Genomic DNA, 20,526 nt, shown 5'->3' with positions numbered 1-20,526 from the left:
AGTATTACTGACTGTCATAAATGTACCTTTGTTCTTCATTCACATTTAAACATGTATATATTTTAATGATGTATATTAGGTAAAGGAAACTTTCAGAAAAAAAGGGTTATTTTATTTAGCTTTTATCTAAAGCAGGTAATTTGGAAAGGTAGCCAAAATATTCAGAAAGGTCACAGAATTCTTGGGAATTCTTGTCCTAAATGTATAATCAGAACTTTTTATGTCTATGTAAACCAGACAGACTTTACTTTTAATAACAACTCATCTAAATTTTGGAAATTGTCCAGGAAAATACCGGCTGTCCTAACAGCCAAGTTTTCCACCGATTTTCTGGCAGCAGTGAATGCTGAGAAATGAATGCAGGAATTGCTTTTATATTCTAAAGCTTCATCATCCTTTAAGCTAAACAAATGACAATCAAGCACACTTCCAGCAAGTATGCTTTCCTCGGACTGACCTCAAGAAAATCATTCACGAGGCAGAAACCACACTTTTCTTTAGATTAAAAAGTCCCATTAGACTTCAGATAATTTGCAGAGTAATGAAGATATCTAGCAAGGCAACCATAAAATAATAAATGTGTCCAAGATCATCAGACTTACAAAATGCCGATCTGAGTTATACTGGGAGTTATGATCTTACATTTTCAAAGAAATTCCAATCCTTGTTCAATGCCAGCATTCGATGAAAGAAGTTTGAGAATTCACTCCTTTTTTAGATAGAAAGAGAGAGAGAGAGAGAGAGAGAGAGAGAGAGAGGGAGAGAAACAAAGAGCAATGCAAAATCTGGAATTCCTCTGCATTTCACTTATTACTTTCAAGTATAAAAACTTCAAGGTCTCAGCTACTCGTCTGTTGTGTCTAGAATTAATCTGTGAGGAGTCTGCTTGGAAAGTTGAGCCTTGAGATGAAATCAGTTTAATTTATAATGCAGGTTGGAGGGGAGATGAGAGGAGTACAGGGAAGGCCAGTTACATCAACAACATTTACGGAGGTTAAGCGTGGCTCTGGAGGAAAAACAGCCAATGTCAGACCTTTGCTGTTCTGCCATGACATGATTGTGATGGTAGAAAAACCTAGGGACAGGCTGATGCACAATACTTGGCCTTGCTTTAATAGACTTCAACTCCTCGGAAGCTTAAAGAACACAAGATGGTAAAACTATTGAGAAAGAGTGAGTTTTACTGTCTCAATAAAATCTTTCTTCTATAGTTTCCCCTTGCCCTCACTTATTTCTTCTAGAAGTTGATTTTTTTTTTAACTGCAATATAAAAATCATCTGATTTGCATTTTCCTTCCAGGGTGTGAAACACCACCTACTTCAAATGTACTTACCATGTCTATCTATACTGATGATGGTTATATGAGATTATCTCACGTCTCATTCTCTACTTCCCGAAGTTAACACAAATGAAGAAAATTCAAGATTAGAATAAATAAAGAAAACAATAGATAAGAGATATTCTCTGTGAGAGTCTTGGGATGGCGTCAGTTAAAATCCTATGTGTTCTCTGAGGCAGGTCTGTACATTAAATTATTGCTATATCAGTGGTCTTATTTGCCTATTTAGTCCTTCTTGAAGAAAGTGCGAAGATAGGTTAAAACTATAGAGATTATAGTGAATGTTTTAGAAAAACATAAAAAAATGCTTAGCAAAGTACACTTGAAGAATTGAATTATATTACAGAAGGAAGCATTGGGGATATTCAGTTTTAACATTATTATTTTTGAAGACACTACCTTTTCTACAAATGCAAGATAGACAATCCTAGTGATTATATTTTATATCTTCTGTTTACGTGCACATGATTTGTTGGCTTAAGATTTCTAAATATCACTGTAAATTATTTGACAAAAGATATAATTCAAGGTATCATTCCTGTGAGATCACTATTAACATTTTAAAACTAAAAGGGAAGAAGATTATCAGCAGAGATATTCAAAGGGAGGAAGAGAAATAAGTTAGAGATCAAGTTTAGTTGCTCTGAACCTCTTGCCCTCCTAAACCAGTCTTTGGTTATAATGTCGTAAGCTTGTGATTTATAAAGACACTCAAGATCAAATATTCTGGAAATAGATATTGAGTTTACTTTTTTCTTTTAGATTTTGTAATGTTTTGTCCCTGTATCTCTGCCACTAAATATCGTTAAAAGTACTGAATGAAAGGAGATCTAGCAACAAGGTCCTCAAGTTAAATACTGACGTTTATTGTAAATTAAAAAAAAATGGTTTCGAAATGAGTTTTATTCCAGATTTTACTGGTACTCAAGATAGGCGCAAAAATCTTTTAAATTCTGAAGGGACTTTCTAGAAAGATATGGTCATTTAGACAATTTTAAACTTGTAACCGAATCATTTGATTGTGGCTTTTTCGCGAGGAGAGTCCCTTGGCCATCATCTCGGTGTCACTATTGCCAGGATGTGATGGGCTTTCTGTTCTCTGTGAATGCTGCCCCTAGAGATAAGCAATAGGGCAACCCTGACGGTGGGGCTCAGGAGAGATAGATACCCCTATCTGCAAATATCGACATCATTTGGAATTACTGACAATTGCCTTTGTACTTACATAATGGAATTATTGTAAGAAATGTTATCTTGGGAATTTTAATAGAAAGGATTATAACTTTAAAATCTGCATGAAATTTATTATGCATTATTATGAAATTATTTCTGAATTACCTAGGGAAATTTGGAATTATTTCTGAATTGCCGAGGGAAATTTGAAATAGGCCCTATGGGAATTCTCTTGAAAATCAGTTTTACTCTTCAAGATGGGGATGGGACAGGGGCAGGCATGGGGAAGAAGAGTTGAAACAGTGGTCAAATAAGTCATTCCCAGGTAAGAAGTAGGACACCTAACAACTGTTATCTTTTTAAGAACTGAAAGACATCCATTGCCATGGCAAAGTGTTCTATGTATAAAACTCACATTGGAAAATCACTATGTCTTGATTGCATTCATCTACCCATCAGGGATTTATAACTGAGATATAAATATTTCATTGAATTTTTAATAAAACCTTAATGTGCATGATATACAGAGAGTACACTACTACTTGAAAGCCCTGATATATGGAAACTCCAGCAGTTTTGAGGTGGATCAATAAATTTGATGACTTTGTGTTATGAGGGTTTAGTATCATCTTGTCATTTACCATCCATTTCTTAAAAGAAAATAACTACAATTAGAGTCCTGGGCTGTATTTTTGGTAAGAAACCAAATATCGCCCAGACACATCACTGTTCTCTGGGGCTATCTGCAGTATCCAATACGTCTGTTGCCTGATACATTATTTTGTTTTTGTTTTTGTTTTTGTTTTTTATTTCAGTTTTGCTCAGATTAAAAGCAGGACAATGGAATACAGCATACTTCTTTGCTATGTCATAAAACAAGATGGTAAATAGAGCCAGAAAATTACTCTATGAGGAACTAGAATTTTGGGAGTACATCTAAGACGATGCAATGGGTCAGATTTTACGATACCAAGTAACAAGAGCCCATGAGTTGCAAGCCCCCTTATTAACGGCACAGGAGAAATAAAATCACAATGCTTCTAATGACTTCAGTTGGAGAGTCGTCTTAGGATGAATTCATTCATCTGTAAAATGAGAGCCTTGAACTGGACTAAGTTCTTTTCTTGCTCCAAATGCTTTTTCCCCCATGTTTGTGCATAGGAGCCATACACGAAATTTAAACCGTAGAAGGAGCTTTAGAGGAAAGATTTCAAATCCCTTGAGAGATTCTATTTCATTTTCCACCTTTAGAACAAAGGCCCTGTAAATAGTATAAATTCATAGTCCAGGAGAAACCAATGAGCTGATGTATTGTGAAAGTTTTCCTTACAATGTCTATTTTATTGTTCAAAATTGAAGAGATTTTCTAGAATTCAGAATCTGGCTGGTCTATCAGTAGACTTATGTTTTAATGAGATTCTAAAAATTTCTGTGTGATGCTCTTTGCCCTGTAAATTAGATAGCATTGCAAAGCACTTCACTGAAAAATATAAATTATTTACATACTTCATTTATCTTGACCTAAATTACTAAATGGGCCTAGTGTGTTTGCATAGATATTCACCCTTGCTCTCTCTCTCTCTCTCTTTTCTTTTCTTTTCTTTTCTTTTTCTTTTCTTTTTTTTTTAATAAAATGTCATAAGCTGAAGAGTAGCTAGCTAAACACCTACACTTTCAGCCATGGTGTTTTGTTCTTTGAGTAATGGGTATTAATTCTATAAGGTCACCTGAATTATAAAATATGAAAAAAACACTTCCTGTATACTGTGCCAACCTCAATTGGTTTACACACTCTGTTGACATCATTTTGGAGATTAACCAATTTTTATCATTGGATTTTATGTATTTCCCAGGAGATTAAATGTTGGACTGGCTCTTATTAAGTTTTTAAGGTATTCCTTAAGACCTTTAATGATTTATCTTGACTAAGTTTATTTTTGTATCATAAAATCTGGAGATTTTGAAGGAAGTAAACTGAGATTTGAAGGAAGTAAACTGTTCAGATTAAAGCAATCATCAGATTTAAATACTACCAATCCAGTTTTAATTTTAAATTATTCACTGCATTATTGAAACAAAAAAGCCAACATAAGTTTTTCTTACTTGAGTACTCTACCCTTGATTCCTTCTAATTCATTGTGAACCTACCTAATGTTAGTCAGGAGGTGATTTCTAGTGTTCTTAGGAAGAAAAGAGTTTACTGGGAAAAACAAAAGGTATTTCTAATTTAATTATTCTCTTGAAGTAAGCTTTAAGATTCTTTTTAAATAAGTATCATATTCAGTTTTTCCTTTAGACTTATTTAAAGCTTAAGTTTCTTTTATATGTATTGAGAGTGTGTTCTCTGGGGCAAAGAATGTGATAGTGAATCTAGGATTGATTGGATGGATAGCCTCAATTAAATGGGGGAGAATGATTTTTTAAAAAGCATTCTCAGGCTTAGCACATGGTTGGCACTTCATAGCTATTCAAAGGTGTTAGACTATTGAATGGATGGTCATGCTCAAGGAATTTGATTTTCTTGGTTAAGCCACATGGTCTGTACATTTACATAAGTAGCATTATTGTTGTTATTGTCTTAGTTTTTATTTTACTGACCATACTTTGTATCTGCCTGTAAAGATGGGACCTACATGGACAGCATTAAGTGATGATTCTTCAGTATTAAACTCACATGAACATGGATATGACTCACATTTGGAGCTTTCAGGAGGTAATTCTCAAGGGTGTATGTATCCCCATCACTCCTTGTCACAGCGCTGCAATAGCTAAACCAATCTAGCTGACGATAGTTTGTGCTACCTTCAGCAATGCTTGGGAGAAAAAGAGATTAAGTAGTCATTATCGTGATTTTGGTCCCTGGGAAACAGAGAAAATAGATGAAGTAGACTTTTGGACTAATTAGGAGGCTAGGTGACACTCAGTGATGTGCTCCCATAAGGGAAACAGCAAAGATGACCAAGACACTTTACTATCTCCAGAAGCACTGAAACTGGCAACTAGGAAAAGATTTACTTTTCGGGGTAATCTACTTTAATCATTCTAAGGGAATGAGAGTTTTGTTGAGGATGGGAGGGAAAAGTTTATTTCAGAACTGAAAGGAAGACAGATGGAGAAGGAGGGAGGTAAAACTAACGTGGGTTGCAAGGGTGGTAGGTGTTTGAACTACTTTAGTGGTTATTGAACCCTAGTCATTTGGGCTTCACTCCCCAACTCCCTTTACATGTCCTCGAGGAAAGAGACGAAGCAATGGGAGGGACTTAGCAAGCAAAATGTAAGCACTTAGTGAAGTCATTTCTTTCTCCTATTCTTTGGTACTATTTTTGTATCTCGAGGCTCAGCTCGGGTACTTCTCCAGCACCAATCATTCCTTCTTGGGTCCTCTAACAGACGGCATTCTAACCTATTTCCTAGTTTTGCATTCATTTAAGATTTTTAGGGAAATTTCATCACATTAACTAAGGAGAATCAGTTTTCAATAATTACCAAGGTAAAGCATTTCCAAACTCATAAAAATAAATCCTGACATTAGGGATTAAAGTTGTTCTCCATACAACGGAAATTACAATTGACCTTGTACTGATTAACTATCACTAGCTATTACCTCTCCTATATTTGCTCAACTTGATGCATTGACTTAAAAGATTTCAGGAGTGGGGTTCCTACTTTGAGAGATGTTTGTTTGTTTGTTTGTTTGTTTGTTTGTTTTGGTCGATGTTCCTCACAGACTGTAGACTGACCAGGGTAGGGAACTTGTCTGTTTCTCTACCAACACATACACATACCCAGGCCAGTGCTGCACATGGTAGAACATGACCTTAAAGGAAGCAGATGCTGAAGCCAGACCTCCTGAGTTGCCTGTGATTCTGCCATCTCGTGACCTTGAGTGTCTAATATCTGTCTCCGAACAAGGAGATACTGAGCGTCTCATTAATAGTCTGGTACCAAATGGGATAATGATATAGTTTTTACCTTGCAAAGCGGTTGTAAAAGCTCAAGGATTTAAACATTCAAAGCCCTTAGAAACCTCCCTGACATGCTGGCATCTTTATTTTTGCTGTTATCATGGGTGGTGTGGGTGATGGTAGCACTTAATAACTAAGAAAGGGAGGGAAGATCAGTGTTTTCACAGACTTGTAAGAGTTACATAAGATAATATATAACAAAAGGAGAAACTGCTAATCACCACTGACAAGGATATTCCATATTAGGAATTAGTGTCAGGAATCTTTGCCTTTCTCTGTTCTCACAGTGCTGGTGGACGTATAGGACTTCACACACACTTGGCCCCCACCTCGAATACATCTAAATGCCTTCTCTTCCTGACACACTCTCAAAAATGCCTTAGAGCCTTGGCAAATATCCTTTCCTTATGACTTCACCTCAGTCATTTCATCCACTCCCAAAGTATTGTCCATATCATGCTTAGCTGCAGCTTTTCTAATGGTGATGTGTAAAATGCTCATGTGAGATGATTAACAGGTGTTTTGTTTCTTAAATGTTTTCACTTGCGAGTCTCGCACACTGGACTTGACTCCTGAAGCTGCAAGAAGTCTTGCCATCCGTAATGTGTTAATGTACTTGGAAGTTTTTTATTTAACTCAAGTAATAGGTTTATTTTCCAAGTTTACTTCAGCCTGTAAGTAACCGTTTTTAATGCTTGAGAACATCATCGAATAAGTCTTGGACAAGTGTAAAATGTGGATTATTCCAATAACTTGATTATACGATTTCTGCTTTCCTCAAAAGAAAGTAACCTGTGTTTATACCTTTCTGTACTTCTGTTGCCCAATTAATGTATGGAATTTATGGACACTTTATTCAATAATGATTGAGATTTAATTATATGCTAGACCAACTATAAGGCCCTGGAGATACAAAGATAAACATAATATGACCCAAGCCCAGTTGAATTTATTTTCTAAAGGAGTGCTTCTCATAAAGTCTTCATGAAAATATGCATTGTTGTAAACCTGTACTTCTGAGGGATTTATTCAGTGGATTGGCAGAAAGCAGTCGTTTCTTGGGAGCTCACCCTGGTGTATTAATTAGGGCTTTTCCTTTTCACAAGAAACCCCCAAACTAAGTTGCAAAAGACAAGTGGCAAAACAAAAATATGCTCAACTTGCCTTATGCAAAAACCAAAAATTTTACCCAACAAAATGGGAAAGTCTAGGCATGGTTAGTGCAAGGTCTTCGAATAAGGGAATCATCTCTCCCTGTTGGCTACTTATTGTCCCTTTGTTGGCTTAATTCTTAAATGGGCTCTCCCATTCTAGAAGCCCTAACCAGATTTTTGTGTACATTCTCACAGTAAAGCAGCACAAGAGGAAAGAGAACTTTTATCTCCTGATTGTTGTAGTATAGGCCCTGGAATTCAGTTTCATTGACTTGACTTTGGGCACATGCCTGCCCGTAAAGCTGTTCCATAGCTTCAAGCTCACTTCAATTACATAGATGTAGGGTGAAGAAGTGGTAAATTTTCAAGGAAAACCAAGGTGCTAATTCCCAACACTCCAACTCAAAAGAAAAAAAAAAAAAACAGAAAGAAAGGAAATAAAAGGGCTGAATAAATGCCAAATTGGCAAATCCTGCTGACATCCATGTCAGCTGGTATATATCAGATGGCCTGATAAATTAAACCTAGATGTAGTAAACATTCTTCTAAGACTATTGTGTATGCATATGAAAGAAATAATTTAAATGTTTTCTAAATAAATATTTCAAATAGCGATAATATTTTGTCTTATTTCTTATATAGTTTCTGTGTCAAGATCAAGACAGTAAAAAAAAAAATATTTAAGAAAATATTTCTATGTGAATTGAATGATTGCAATTTATACCCAAATTTTACAGCTGAATATATTTTTTTTTTAGAAAAGAGAAACCAAGTGACCCAATACATACTGTTGGCAGCTTGTGTTTGTACTGTATTTATTCACCTCCAGGGAAATGGTTACAGACTGCTGAGGAAATTATCATTTTTGCCTCATTATAATAAGGATGCCATCAGAAAACAAAGTGGTGATATGTTCAAATATATATTCCTACATGGGTAGCACATGGACAACTTAGGTCCTGACCCAACAAATAAAATAAATCATTCTCTATCCTTTGCTTCCTTTCATTCTGACAACTATAATATAATTTGTGTGGTTATCAGAACGTCCTGATGGTTTTTAGTTTTTTGAATATCACAAATTTAATGCTATGTTTCTATGATTTTAGCCAGCACACATGTCCATGGGAAGACCTGATTCAGGAAACACACATATTCAAATTTGATTATAATGTCGGAAGAAGAAAAAAAATCCAGCTTTAGTTAGTTTTTGCAATTATAAACTGCCTTCTTTGCTAAATTACTATTCACCTACTTCTGAAGGAAAACAACAAAAACAAACGTACACAAATAGCTAAACACAAGTTCTCCTTCAAGACCTACTGCTAAACTGTGTCTTATTTCTTTCATACACTGCTTGAAAATGCAACAAATGCCAAGTGCTGAATGTACAGAAAATACTTTGGTTGTTGTTTTCAGTGTATTAGTTTACAATTTATATCCCAAAGGACTGTGGTTTTGTTGCTAGTGGGAGGGACTATCAGTACAGTACTGGGAAATAACATTAGAAATCGAATGTTTGCACTTAGGCATGGGAAAGGCATCTGAAAACAAAGTTTCTGCTTCCAAAATGCAACAGTAGCATAGAGTTGGTTGAAATTTGCACAGGAAATCAAGAATTACAATAAATTAAGTGGTTGGGGAGAAAAATCAATCCATGTTTGCAGCTGATGCCACTTTGAAAATTCTACCCCATTTAAGAAATATTAAACGAACAGGAGGACAAGAAGAGAGAAGAGGTGGAGGGAAGGCTTATAGTGAAATATGTTTACATTTCAAATAAAAGGATCTCTTGAAGGTCTGGTTGAGATGACGTTAGCAATTTCCCCATGTTACAACATCTAATCCTCAGTCTTGCAGGCTTCAGTTCTTGTCAGAGCCCTAGAATAGATTCTATTCAGACTGAATTACAATTAATACGCACATAAAATTCTGCTACTACCACAAGATAACACCCAACACATGGAAAGATAGTTTAATAATTGACATTTTTATGTGCATACCATACCTGTTCTGTTTGTTACCAGTCTTGTGATTCCATGTCTCAATCCTGCTCATCAGGACTTTCTTCCTTCAATATGACTTGCTTCCTCTGTGACCATTAACAGCCCATTCAAAGCTCTTTCTGACCCAATCTTTTCTGTCTTTGCCACCTGATCAATAGTTTACTTGCTGCTCAGATTACAGGTTAGTTTTTCTATCTGTACAAGTACCCACAGCACTGACTCCATCTTTGGCCGTCCATCTTGTTCACGCCCTTTTAATTATTTCCCTCGGGGCTATGTGTTCTGGGCCCCTGGAGGTTCAAATATACGCCCTGACCTGCATGTGCAGAGGCGTGTTCTGAGCGTCCCGCAAGGGGTGCACAGAAAGCGTCACTTTAGCTAACTAGCAGAGCTAGTTAGAGGGGACTGGTGCACAGGTGGCGCCACTCTAGATAACTACCCTTTGACCTCCCCACAATGCCCCTCGTCTGTAAAACCTGTGGGTGAAGGCCCGGGGCTGGGGTGGAGCAGAGTTGTGTAGCGGCTTCCATCGTTTTCTCCCACCCGTTTGCCCCTGGCAGAAAGTTACCTTGGATAAAGCTCAATGCAAGTGGTATGGAGTGGCTTGCTTCCTTTCTCGGTCCCAAAGTGCCCTCTCAGTCTGGAGGACACTTTACTGGCCCTCCTCCGCTTTCCAACAATATTGAAGAAAATGCCTCACTGCCCCTCCACCCCACCCGCCCAAACTCAGTCTGTCGTGGCTGATTTGTACTCCTATGGTGCTGCCGTTCTTCTGCCACAATGAATTGCACTACTGGACTGTATTATAATTGCTTTTTAATTACCCGATTCTCAAACCAAATTGGAAGCTCTGTGAGAGCCAGAAATGTGCCCATTAGGGCCACACTTGTACCTCCAGCAGCTAATGTAGCAACTACAGTGTTAAATGAAATGGTAACAGCGTGTAATTAAAAAAAAAAATTCCAGATGCAGAGTGGATTATTCACGCATGCCATTAAATTAGAGACAAAACTGAGTCTTTTCTGAACTGTTAGAAGAAAACAACCTGAAATTTTGGATTGTTCTCTGTACTGCAGATCTGGAAGGAGCATCATGAACTTCCTATCCATCCTGGCTTTCTGCTAAAGAGAAATGTAAAAAGTCGAGAATTCTTCAGGATGCCTTTTCTTTCATATGCTTTTCTATTTCTCTCTTGGCAGCACTAGGTGCACATGGGCCTGGCAGGACCAGTGGACTGATACCTCCTCTGAACCAGTGTCCTTCATTTGGGGAAAGAGTTTAGCCACGTGGTGTATTGCAGCAGGTAAGCCCTTAAATGATTTCATATGTTTGTAGTTCAAACTGTGATTCCACACATCTCAGCACTCACCCGATGGGACAAGACACAGAAGCCTTTTGGAAAGAACCCCTGTGATTATGTTTCTGTTTCTATTATTTGCAGTGAAACTCTTAGGAATTTAGAATTTCAGCATCCATCCCTAAAATTAAAGTGTGTCCTTTCTCCAGTTTTAGATCTTTCCAGGAAAAAAAAAATACTCCTTAACTACAGTTGATACCTACATTGTAACACATTGTCTAGTTACTGGCAAAGGAGAAAGATCTAAAGAGGCTTCAGTTTTGCCCCTGAAAGTAAAGGAGCAGTACATAATAAGTAACACAGATTTCAGTTTGTAGATTTTTTTTGGCTCCTTCTATCTATGAAGATCATAAAAACACAGAAGTGGTGGAACAGTGATAATACTTCATAGCATTAAGTACATTTCACCTGTCAAATTAGCATTGTGGCTTGATAAGAATAGATGTGAAAGAGAGGAATGTATTTGATGATTAAAATCACATTGTTATTTAGCTTTTCTAGAGCACTTTGGGAATAAGAAGTGTAACCTGGAAGGAAAAAGCACTCAGATTGCTTGGTTTCTTTAACGTGTGTGTGTGTGTGTGTGTGTGTGTGTGTGTGTGTGTGTGTGTGTAGGGGGAGGAGGAGAAGTAGGTAGGATTGAGAGTGTTAACACCCTCACACTCCTCGGTTTCCATTTGTTTTAATAAAGGAGGCAATTTAGCGAATGGACACTAGCAGCTCATGGAAGATAATGTGCTATCAAACTGAAGAATGACTTTGGTTTTTAAAATCAGCTTTGTCAAGCCCATTCAATGGTTTGTCCTTGTCAAATTGTGGTCATCTCCCTTTGTCACCCCAAGAGGCTAAAAATTCTACAATCGCGTGGGGCTGGAGTAGGGGATGACCAAAGGCATGAAGGATCAAGTGACGAACATGTAAGAAGACAACCAGAAAAGCCTAAAGTTTTCATGTTTAAAAGGGTCAAACTAAATGCAAGTTTCCCCATTTGTTCTAGTTTTCCATCTGGGATATAGCACCGATAATGCTCTACTGGCTTCATGCATTATTAACTAATTAATTAGTTCCTACACTGTGAAAATCTTTGAAATTAAACCTGCCTATGTAAAAGAGCTAAATTTGCAGTTTAAAAGGATAAACCTCTCAGAGCCAGTCTTGCATTTGCTTTCATTTTACTATAATTATAACTTTGACATATTTAAATTTGAAGGAGCTTGCACAACAAGTGCTGCTGTGAGAAAGGTAAACGTACACTTTAATATGTCCTATTGGGGGAGATTTTTAAAAATAATATACTTCAAGGTCTGATATTTTAAAGCAGTTCAGGAGGGAAGAATGAAAGTTACAAAGATTACGTTATAGCATTTATATGTAGATACATTTATTATGCACATTAAAGAGGCTGGAGAACAAGAGGATACACTTGATTTTGACAAGCCTTATAGAGGCAGGTTATAACAGAACAAAGACAAGACACTGTCATGAAGTACACATCTCCCTGATCCTTTACATATGAACCTATACGTGTAAACACACACACATAAATACAAGCATATAGTCCAGAAGTCATCTGAAAATCAGACATCAGGGTTCCCTCTTTGGGTCCAGACTTGACCAAAGATGAGGTCCTTTCATCCCTACTACTGTAATTTTAGGATCCTATTACCAAGAATTTAATTATCAAATGTACAGTTATGAGTTGAAAGACAAAGGCAATAAATCCTTGCCTTTAGAGTTATGGGAAATATTTTATTCAGAAAGCCTGTTGTTTATATAAACTATCCTTCCTAATTAACTAAATAACCACAAGCCACATTAACAAAACCACAGCAATGCAGTAAAGAAAATCTGTGTTTCCAAGTGCCCTCAGGGTCATCTTCCAGACTTCTCCAAATCACTATAATTAAGAGGCAATTGACAACTCAACTCCTCATTGGCCATTTTTTGATTTGGAAAACTTATTGAAACAATTAACAGACCTAATATAAGAGGCAAACTTAAAGGAACTATATAAAAGCGACTCTACCAAAACCCTGTTTAAAAAGTTGGCATTTGTGTTATTAAAGTAAGAAAGCTTATATTAAATTTTATAACCCTATGCGTTTTTATTGTATAATTAAATATAGCATTTCAAAGGAAATACCCTTTCTTCATCACTCATCGCATGGTGGTCACATTAGCTAAACAGTTCCTTTTGATTTGTCAGCTCTTTATGGTTTATGGTTGAGTACTCTATGGATTGAAATTATTTTTCTTCTCTGTATCTATATTGTTGAATTACAAATTATTATTGCATACATAAAATCTATAACATCCAAGCGTTCATGATTACAGCAGAAGTTTATTGGGTATCAATTATATACCGGGTCTTTGGCTGTTTCCCTGGGCTACAATGTCAATAGGGAAAAATCACTGTCCTCAAAGTTGTTAAGGCTTAATTTGAGAGTAAGAGAAAGAAATCTCTGTTTATAATAAAGTGCGGTAAGTACTCTACTGCAGTTTTCTATAAATGGCACTGAGGCCAACTTCTAACTCCAAATAGGTGACCATGGAAAGCTTGTACTTAGTTTGGGAAATGAGTAGGTATTATTTAATGAATTAAGGGTGGAGAAGAGAGGACTTCTTCTTTTTTTTTTTTTTTTTTTTTATTTTTAAAGGAGATAGAAGCTTATTGAATACACCACAAACGAGCGGTAGGCAGGACGGCAGAGGAGAGGCTGTCAGCCAGAGAGGCCTTTTTTGAGCTTCCAAGCAAATAAGTAATGTCAGATAGGAAATTGCCAAATAAAGAATGATATTCTATGTTAAGCAGTGGCATTTCAATATTGTCCTAAAAGCTACAAGGAGTCACTGTAGGATTTTAAAATATCTAACAGTACAGTCAGATCTGAATGTTTAGAAAGTCCTCTGTAGGAGCAGAGTGGGGGATGCATTGCAGTTATGTCCACGCAGGAAGTAGAAAGAAAAGCAGTTGGGAAAACTACAAGAATAACCCACCTGACAGGTAATGAGTTTTAAATTTAGGTCTTAAAAATGGGGAAGGAAAGAAAAGAGATGTGACAAATCACAGATAGATAGATATAGATATACACGTTTAAGGCATACATAAATTTTGATTCAGAAATATGAACTTTGAGATATTTGCATAATTTCTGAGAAAAGGCATCTGATTGTCATTTAGTTATATGAGGCTGCACTCAGAGCAAAGGTGTGCAGATATTAAAAGCGTCAGCCGAGAAAGATGATGGATTTCAAGGGAACAGATGCATTTAGTAGGTGACTGACATCTCCTTGCAGGAGACTACTGAAAAGTAGACAGGTGGAAGGTGAAGTCACAAATGCCAATAGAAGAGACCTTTGCATGTAACAGAATTTCTCACAGTGATTAATAAAATCCAAAGAGGCAATTCCATACTTCTTTCCCAAGATATGTTAATCCAGAGTTTTACCTTTTCGACTTTCTGTGATGGCCCCACTGGCAAGAGCAAGCCTGAAAGAAATAGGTATTAAAAATGAGAAAAACAGCTTTGAAAATTCCATAACCTGGCAAAATTATCCCATAAAAATGAGAAGATATCATGGTAAGAAGAACATTCCTAAAATGTCAATCAGTTTATTAGACACCGACATATATATTATGCTAGACTGATTCTGAAAAATATATATACAAATATACATATATATAACATGACACTTAGGCAGACTTGCCTTCCTGTGCAGGTTAATTTATAAAATTTATTTCATTCAGAATTATCTTGACGGTACATACAAAAGTTGCCATTATAATCTCTCCAAAGGAAATGTCACCCTACATTTTGAATGTGTGGCTTCCTTGGTGAAGATTGTGCCCATGACAAGTCTCATATTTGGAGGCCTGAGTCTCAGGTCAGAACTTTCCCCTTCTGGGAGCAAATATTAGGCCCCTGTGAATACAGCATCCAAGGATACTGACTGGCTTATAAAGTGGCAAGTTTTCCTTCCCATCTTCTCCTTCCTTATGCCCCTGAACCACCTGTATATGAAGCTTTTTCCTCCCTGACTTTTAAAGATTTTCCTTCTACCATTTACTACAGACAAACATATGGGTGACCATAATAATTGCAAAACTAGAGAATTTACAAAGGTTCTAAGGACACACATGTTCTTTAAAATGATTATTAATTAAAAAAAAAAGATATCCTTAAGACCCCTAATTCTCTGCCATTTGTATGCTACATTTTACACATGAATCTTTTGCATGATTTTCTGCACATACCTATTTTTTTCTCTGGGATCTCGTCACTTTCCTGGAGATGCTGTTGGGGAGGTTTGCCCTGCTCTGGGCACTACAGAGCCGTACCATGGGAGTGGGAGAGAAGACAATCTAAAAGACACCAAGTCTTATAAAAACTCATACTTGACTCTGCCCTGTTTTTTATTGGATGAAAGTGATCTGTTGTCCTTCTAATTTCCTGTTTGTGAATAAGGGAAACCTTCTCTGGTGGAAGGTAACACATAAGAGAGACTTCCCAATTCTCATAAGCCTATCTTTCTCATGAAGAAATTAGGGAAAAATAATCAATAGGCTTTAATCCTATATGCAAAGTTGGATTAAGATTTATAAATCAGTCAATGTAATTTGCTGAAAAGGGAGGAAAATCATGTTTATTTCAAAATATGCATAAATATCATTTGAATTTTTTTAAATGTTTGTTTATTTTTGAGAAAGAGAGACAGACAGAATGCAAGTGGGGGAGGGACAGAGAGAGAGGGAGACACAGAATCCAAAGCAGGCTCAAGGCTCTGAGCTGTCAGCACAGAGCCTGACGCGGGGCTTGAACTCATGAACTGTGACATCATTACTTGAGCTGAAGTTGGATGCTTAACCGATTGAGCCATGCAGACACCCCAGAATAAATATCAATTGCTATAGCAACCATTTATAATAAAAACTCATAGTAAACTAGTAATAAAAGGGAAGTTTCTTTACATCATGAGTACTTTTTGCAGACTCTTTTAGCAAACTTCATATTTAATTGTAATGGTGAAAACTTTTATTCTGACATCAATAATGAGGCAAGCACATCCATTATTACTTCTTCTATTTAACACACTGGAAGAGAGTGAAAAAGTCCCAAAAATTTGAAAGGAAAAATAAAGCAGTCATTATATTTGGTTGACGTTATTGGGAGTGTACAAAATAGGAAAGAATGAATATATTGTTTATCTTTAAATTTTTTTTTTTAAATTTTTTTTTTCAACGTTTTTTTATTTATTTTTGGGACAGAGAGAGACAGAGCATGAACGGGGGAGGGGCAGAGAGAGAGGGAGACACAGAATCGGAAACAGGCTCCAGGCTCCGAGCCATCAGCCCAGAGCCTGACGCGGGGCTCGAACTCACGGACCGCGAGATCGTGACCTGGCTGAAGTCGGACGCTCAACCGACTGCGCCACCTAGGCGCCCCTGTTTATCTTTAAATTTTTAAGCAGTAAAAATTTTCCTAAGCAGGGCACAAAAAAGCATGAACCATAAAGGGGAAAAAAAAAGATGACGTCTAAATTAAAAACTTCTGTTCATCAAAAGACATCATTAAGTGAATGAAAAAGTAAGCAACAGAGTCCGAGGAGATATTTGCAACAAATAAATGTTACAGTTCTCCTATCCAGAATACATAAAAGACTCTAAAATTTTATAGTTAGTCTAAATCAGACCACTCAATAAGAAACAGGCAAGAGAGAGAGAGACACTTAGAGGAAGAAGGGCACTACACATAAGATCCTTCATCAAATTAGTCATCAGGAGAATGTAAATTACAGCCACCATAATTGGATACTAGTACAGCCATCAGAGTGGTTAGAGGTAGAAGGAGAGGGGAGCATAGCTACTGATGCTCTATTTTTGTGTATGGTGTATGTACTAAAGTCTGCTCACATTGTCAGAATATACAGAGTTGCATGGTGATGATTTGTGCACGTTTATGTACATGCTATGCATCAACAAACATTTTAGGGAAGAGACAAAACTGAGAAATTAAGGAGAAAGCATCGCTCTAGCTGGAATTTGAAATTGATTATAGGAAATTCATGCCGATAATAAGGAGGGCTCATGGAATACCAGTCATTCTGCCGAAAGAGGATCTGGGTCTAGGTTACAGGTGGTGAGAGAGGAGCAGAAGCGGGAGCTGCCTGCGGGACATCACAACCAGAAAGATCCACAGAGTACACATGAGGAATGCAGAAACTCAGTCCTGCATGCTGTAGAAGGGATGCTGTGTGGCATAATACATTTCAAGGAGGAAAAATTTGTACAGGGAAGAACAGAGAAAGGATGAGCATTTGGACTTCCTGCTAAAGTTACCATTTCCAATGGATTTTCATTTCCAGAATGTTAGTGCCATGTGTTTATACTTTTCCCATGTTTTGGGGAGAAGGTACAAAAAATAATCAGGCAATGTCAGGAAAGGAATGATATCTGGCTGTGTTTGTGAAGTTTTCTTCTAAAATGATGTGGATCCCTATTGATCTAGTTTTCTGTGGCACGTGCTTCCTCTCATTAGCTGCGAAAATCTGCTTCAATATTTCCATATAAAACAAATACATAAAATGAGCTAACCAAATGACTGAGGTAGCTATTTTTTACAACTGTTGACAGTTTACTAAAAACATTCTAAGGGTGCCTGGGTGGCTCAGTTGGTTAAGCGTCCGACTTCAGCTCAGGTCATGTGAGTTCTATTGCCTGCATCAGGCTCTGTGGGGACAGCTCGGAGCCTGGAACCTGCTTCAGATTCTGTGTCTCCTTCTCTCTCTCTGCCCCCCCCCCCCTTGTGCTCTGTCTCTCAAAAATAAATAAAGGTTAAAAAAAAAAAACAAAAAAAAATTCTAAATGGAAACCAGTCATGCCTATCCTTCATTAATAAGACGATTTCTCCCAACCACAAGGCAATAATCCAAATCCTCCATTATGCGCAAGATACAATTCTTTACAGACTGAAATTTGTGTGTGTCTGCAACATCAGCCCCAAAGACCTCCTGTTTTCCAATCATAGTCAGACTTTAAAAAAAAAAAAAGGCTTTTTCAAGCTTAGTGATATTTTGTATTAACCTCTAAATTTCAACCTGCCTCTTTCGTTGTAAACCCCTTTTACTCATTTTAAAGTATTGGATTTTATCAATCACAATAATCTGATTTAAGAACTCTTACAGGTGTCATTATAGCTGCTTATGGTGCTTAATTTATCCTTAAAGTCGGGGCGCCTGGGTGGCGCAGTTGGTTAAGCGTCCGACTTCAGCCAGGTCACGATCTCGCGGTCCGTGAGTTCGAGCCCCGCGTCAGGCTCTGGGCTGATGGCTCGGAGCCTGGAGCCTGTTTCCGATTCTGTGTCTCCCTCTCTCTCTGCCCCTCCCCCGTTCATGCTCTGTCTCTCTCTGTCCCAAAAAATAAATTTATCCTTAAAGTTGAATTTACATTCCATGACCATTGACAACTGGCAATCTGCATTGAGAGAATTCGTTCATTCACCAAACATTTGTAGATCTGCTGTAAGTAGGTAGGTAGATAGATAGAAACATTTATTGATCACCTACCATGTGCTAGAGACTGAGGCTACACACAGTCCTCACTCTTGGCACGGTAATGACACAATCATCTGTTGTTTTATTATTATAGCACCCTTAATACCTACCATAGGTCTGGGCCCCAATTAGAAGCTCAATAAATGTTTATATATGTAAAGAATCTAAAGAAGAGAGGGGAAAACTTAACAAATTTTATGAATAAGTTTGCCAAAGGGAAAAAAGACAAAGGAATCAACATTGTGTGATGTTTGCTATAGTGTCAAATAATACTGTTTTAAAAAGAAGTTCTTATTCCCATATATATTCTAGGTATTACCTAAGTTACCTCAGAAGGCACATCATATATCCTTGATATTTGTTTTAGCGTAATTAAATTATATTCCTGAGATTTCCACACACATATGGTGGCTAGAATAATTCAATTGCACATGTGGTAAACAAACACCGAGAGGTCCACGAAATGGTACGTTTGGTTTGTTATGACTGGATAACATGACCAAGGCATATGTCAAGAGCTGGGCATTCCTGGGTCACCGTGGCATGGTTCTGCTAGATGATTTGGCTGTAACAAACCCAGCCAACCATAAATTATAATAGACCTGACTGTCTAGGCTTTTGTTCTGCTAAAGCTGGCTCTCGACTGAGTGGTAAACAATTAAATAAATATACCACCTACCAACTTAGCTGTGCAAACTCTTATAATTATACCACTGACCCGAAAGAGGGCAAATCTAAAGACATAATTGCCTTCATGCGATCTGTAGTCTGTCAAGAGAAAGAACACACATGGTCTACAAAAGAAACTAATTTAAACCAAAATGTCATCAGCACTGAGGCCTTATATGTTTTGTGGGTTTTTTTCACTGAAGCAGGAAGAATATTCAGTTTGTAACATATTGGTATGATTATTTTAAACTGAGTTGATCTTTGCTAAAGAAACCCTGTTATGTTGCTCTTTGTTTGATTGCGAGGATGCCTCTATTCAGATAGGAAAAATCCATTTGAATCCTATTTGTCAAGTTTTAGTATATCCAGGGCAAACTATCCCTATGCAGTTTTGTAAGTTTTACTAATCAAAAAAGGAAACTAGGTTCTAGTATATCATTACAAAAGGAAGAGTCAAAGAAGACATCTGTACAAAAACATTGCATTGTTAAGCATTGCTATTTATATAGTTATATAAATGTAGTTACACAAAATAGGCAAAACTTCTAGTTTTTGTACGGTGTTATTTGAAAAAAAAGTCCAGCTTAAATCCTTATAATTAATTATTCCAGATAAGCAACAGTAGTTGGAACCTTGCAGATTTTTTAAAAAGTAGAACCCATTTGTAGAAATAGAATGCTTGTCTCTGTAATGCATGTTTAGTACAAAATTTAGTATAATCACATCAGCATTTGGAGAAAAATAATTTGGTTAACTGCAGTTAAGATGTTCTGACAATCTCTGCCCATCTGTGAGTCTCACTTAAAATAGTCAACTTTTATACTTTATGTAATGGACATAATTTATCGAGTTAACAATCAGTTTTGATGAGTGTCATGAAAACTGTGATGTAGCAAAGGACAGACTACAATCATGTTTCAGAAAAAAAGAAAAGCAGTAAGGTTGCCTCAGTAATTTGGTTGCTCCACGATATAAAAAGCGGAGTTTCAATTAATGAACCTTTAATCCAGATCTGAGTAATGCTGACCATTTTTTAGATAGGATCTTTCCAGTAGGTTGATCATGGACCTATTAGAGCTGGAGATACTCTGAGAGATCATGTGGATGCACCCCTTGATTTCACAGGTAAAATCAGACTTAGGGCACTTGTCACTGACTTTGAAGCATAGAGACCAGTTAGCCGGAGTTCTGAGAACCCTGGTCCCCTGTCTCCAGGGCGCTGTCTCCTATTGTCTGTGATAATACTTTGCCTTCCTAATTATCAATATGTACAACAGCTTTTTGAGATTTTACGATATTTCTCATCTAAAA

This window comes from Neofelis nebulosa, chromosome 6 (assembly GCF_028018385.1).
Source record: "Neofelis nebulosa isolate mNeoNeb1 chromosome 6, mNeoNeb1.pri, whole genome shotgun sequence".
NCBI classification, from domain to species: domain Eukaryota; kingdom Metazoa; phylum Chordata; class Mammalia; order Carnivora; family Felidae; genus Neofelis; species Neofelis nebulosa.
The sequence above is the reverse complement of the archived record's forward strand: the minus strand, read 5'-3'. Positions refer to the sequence as shown.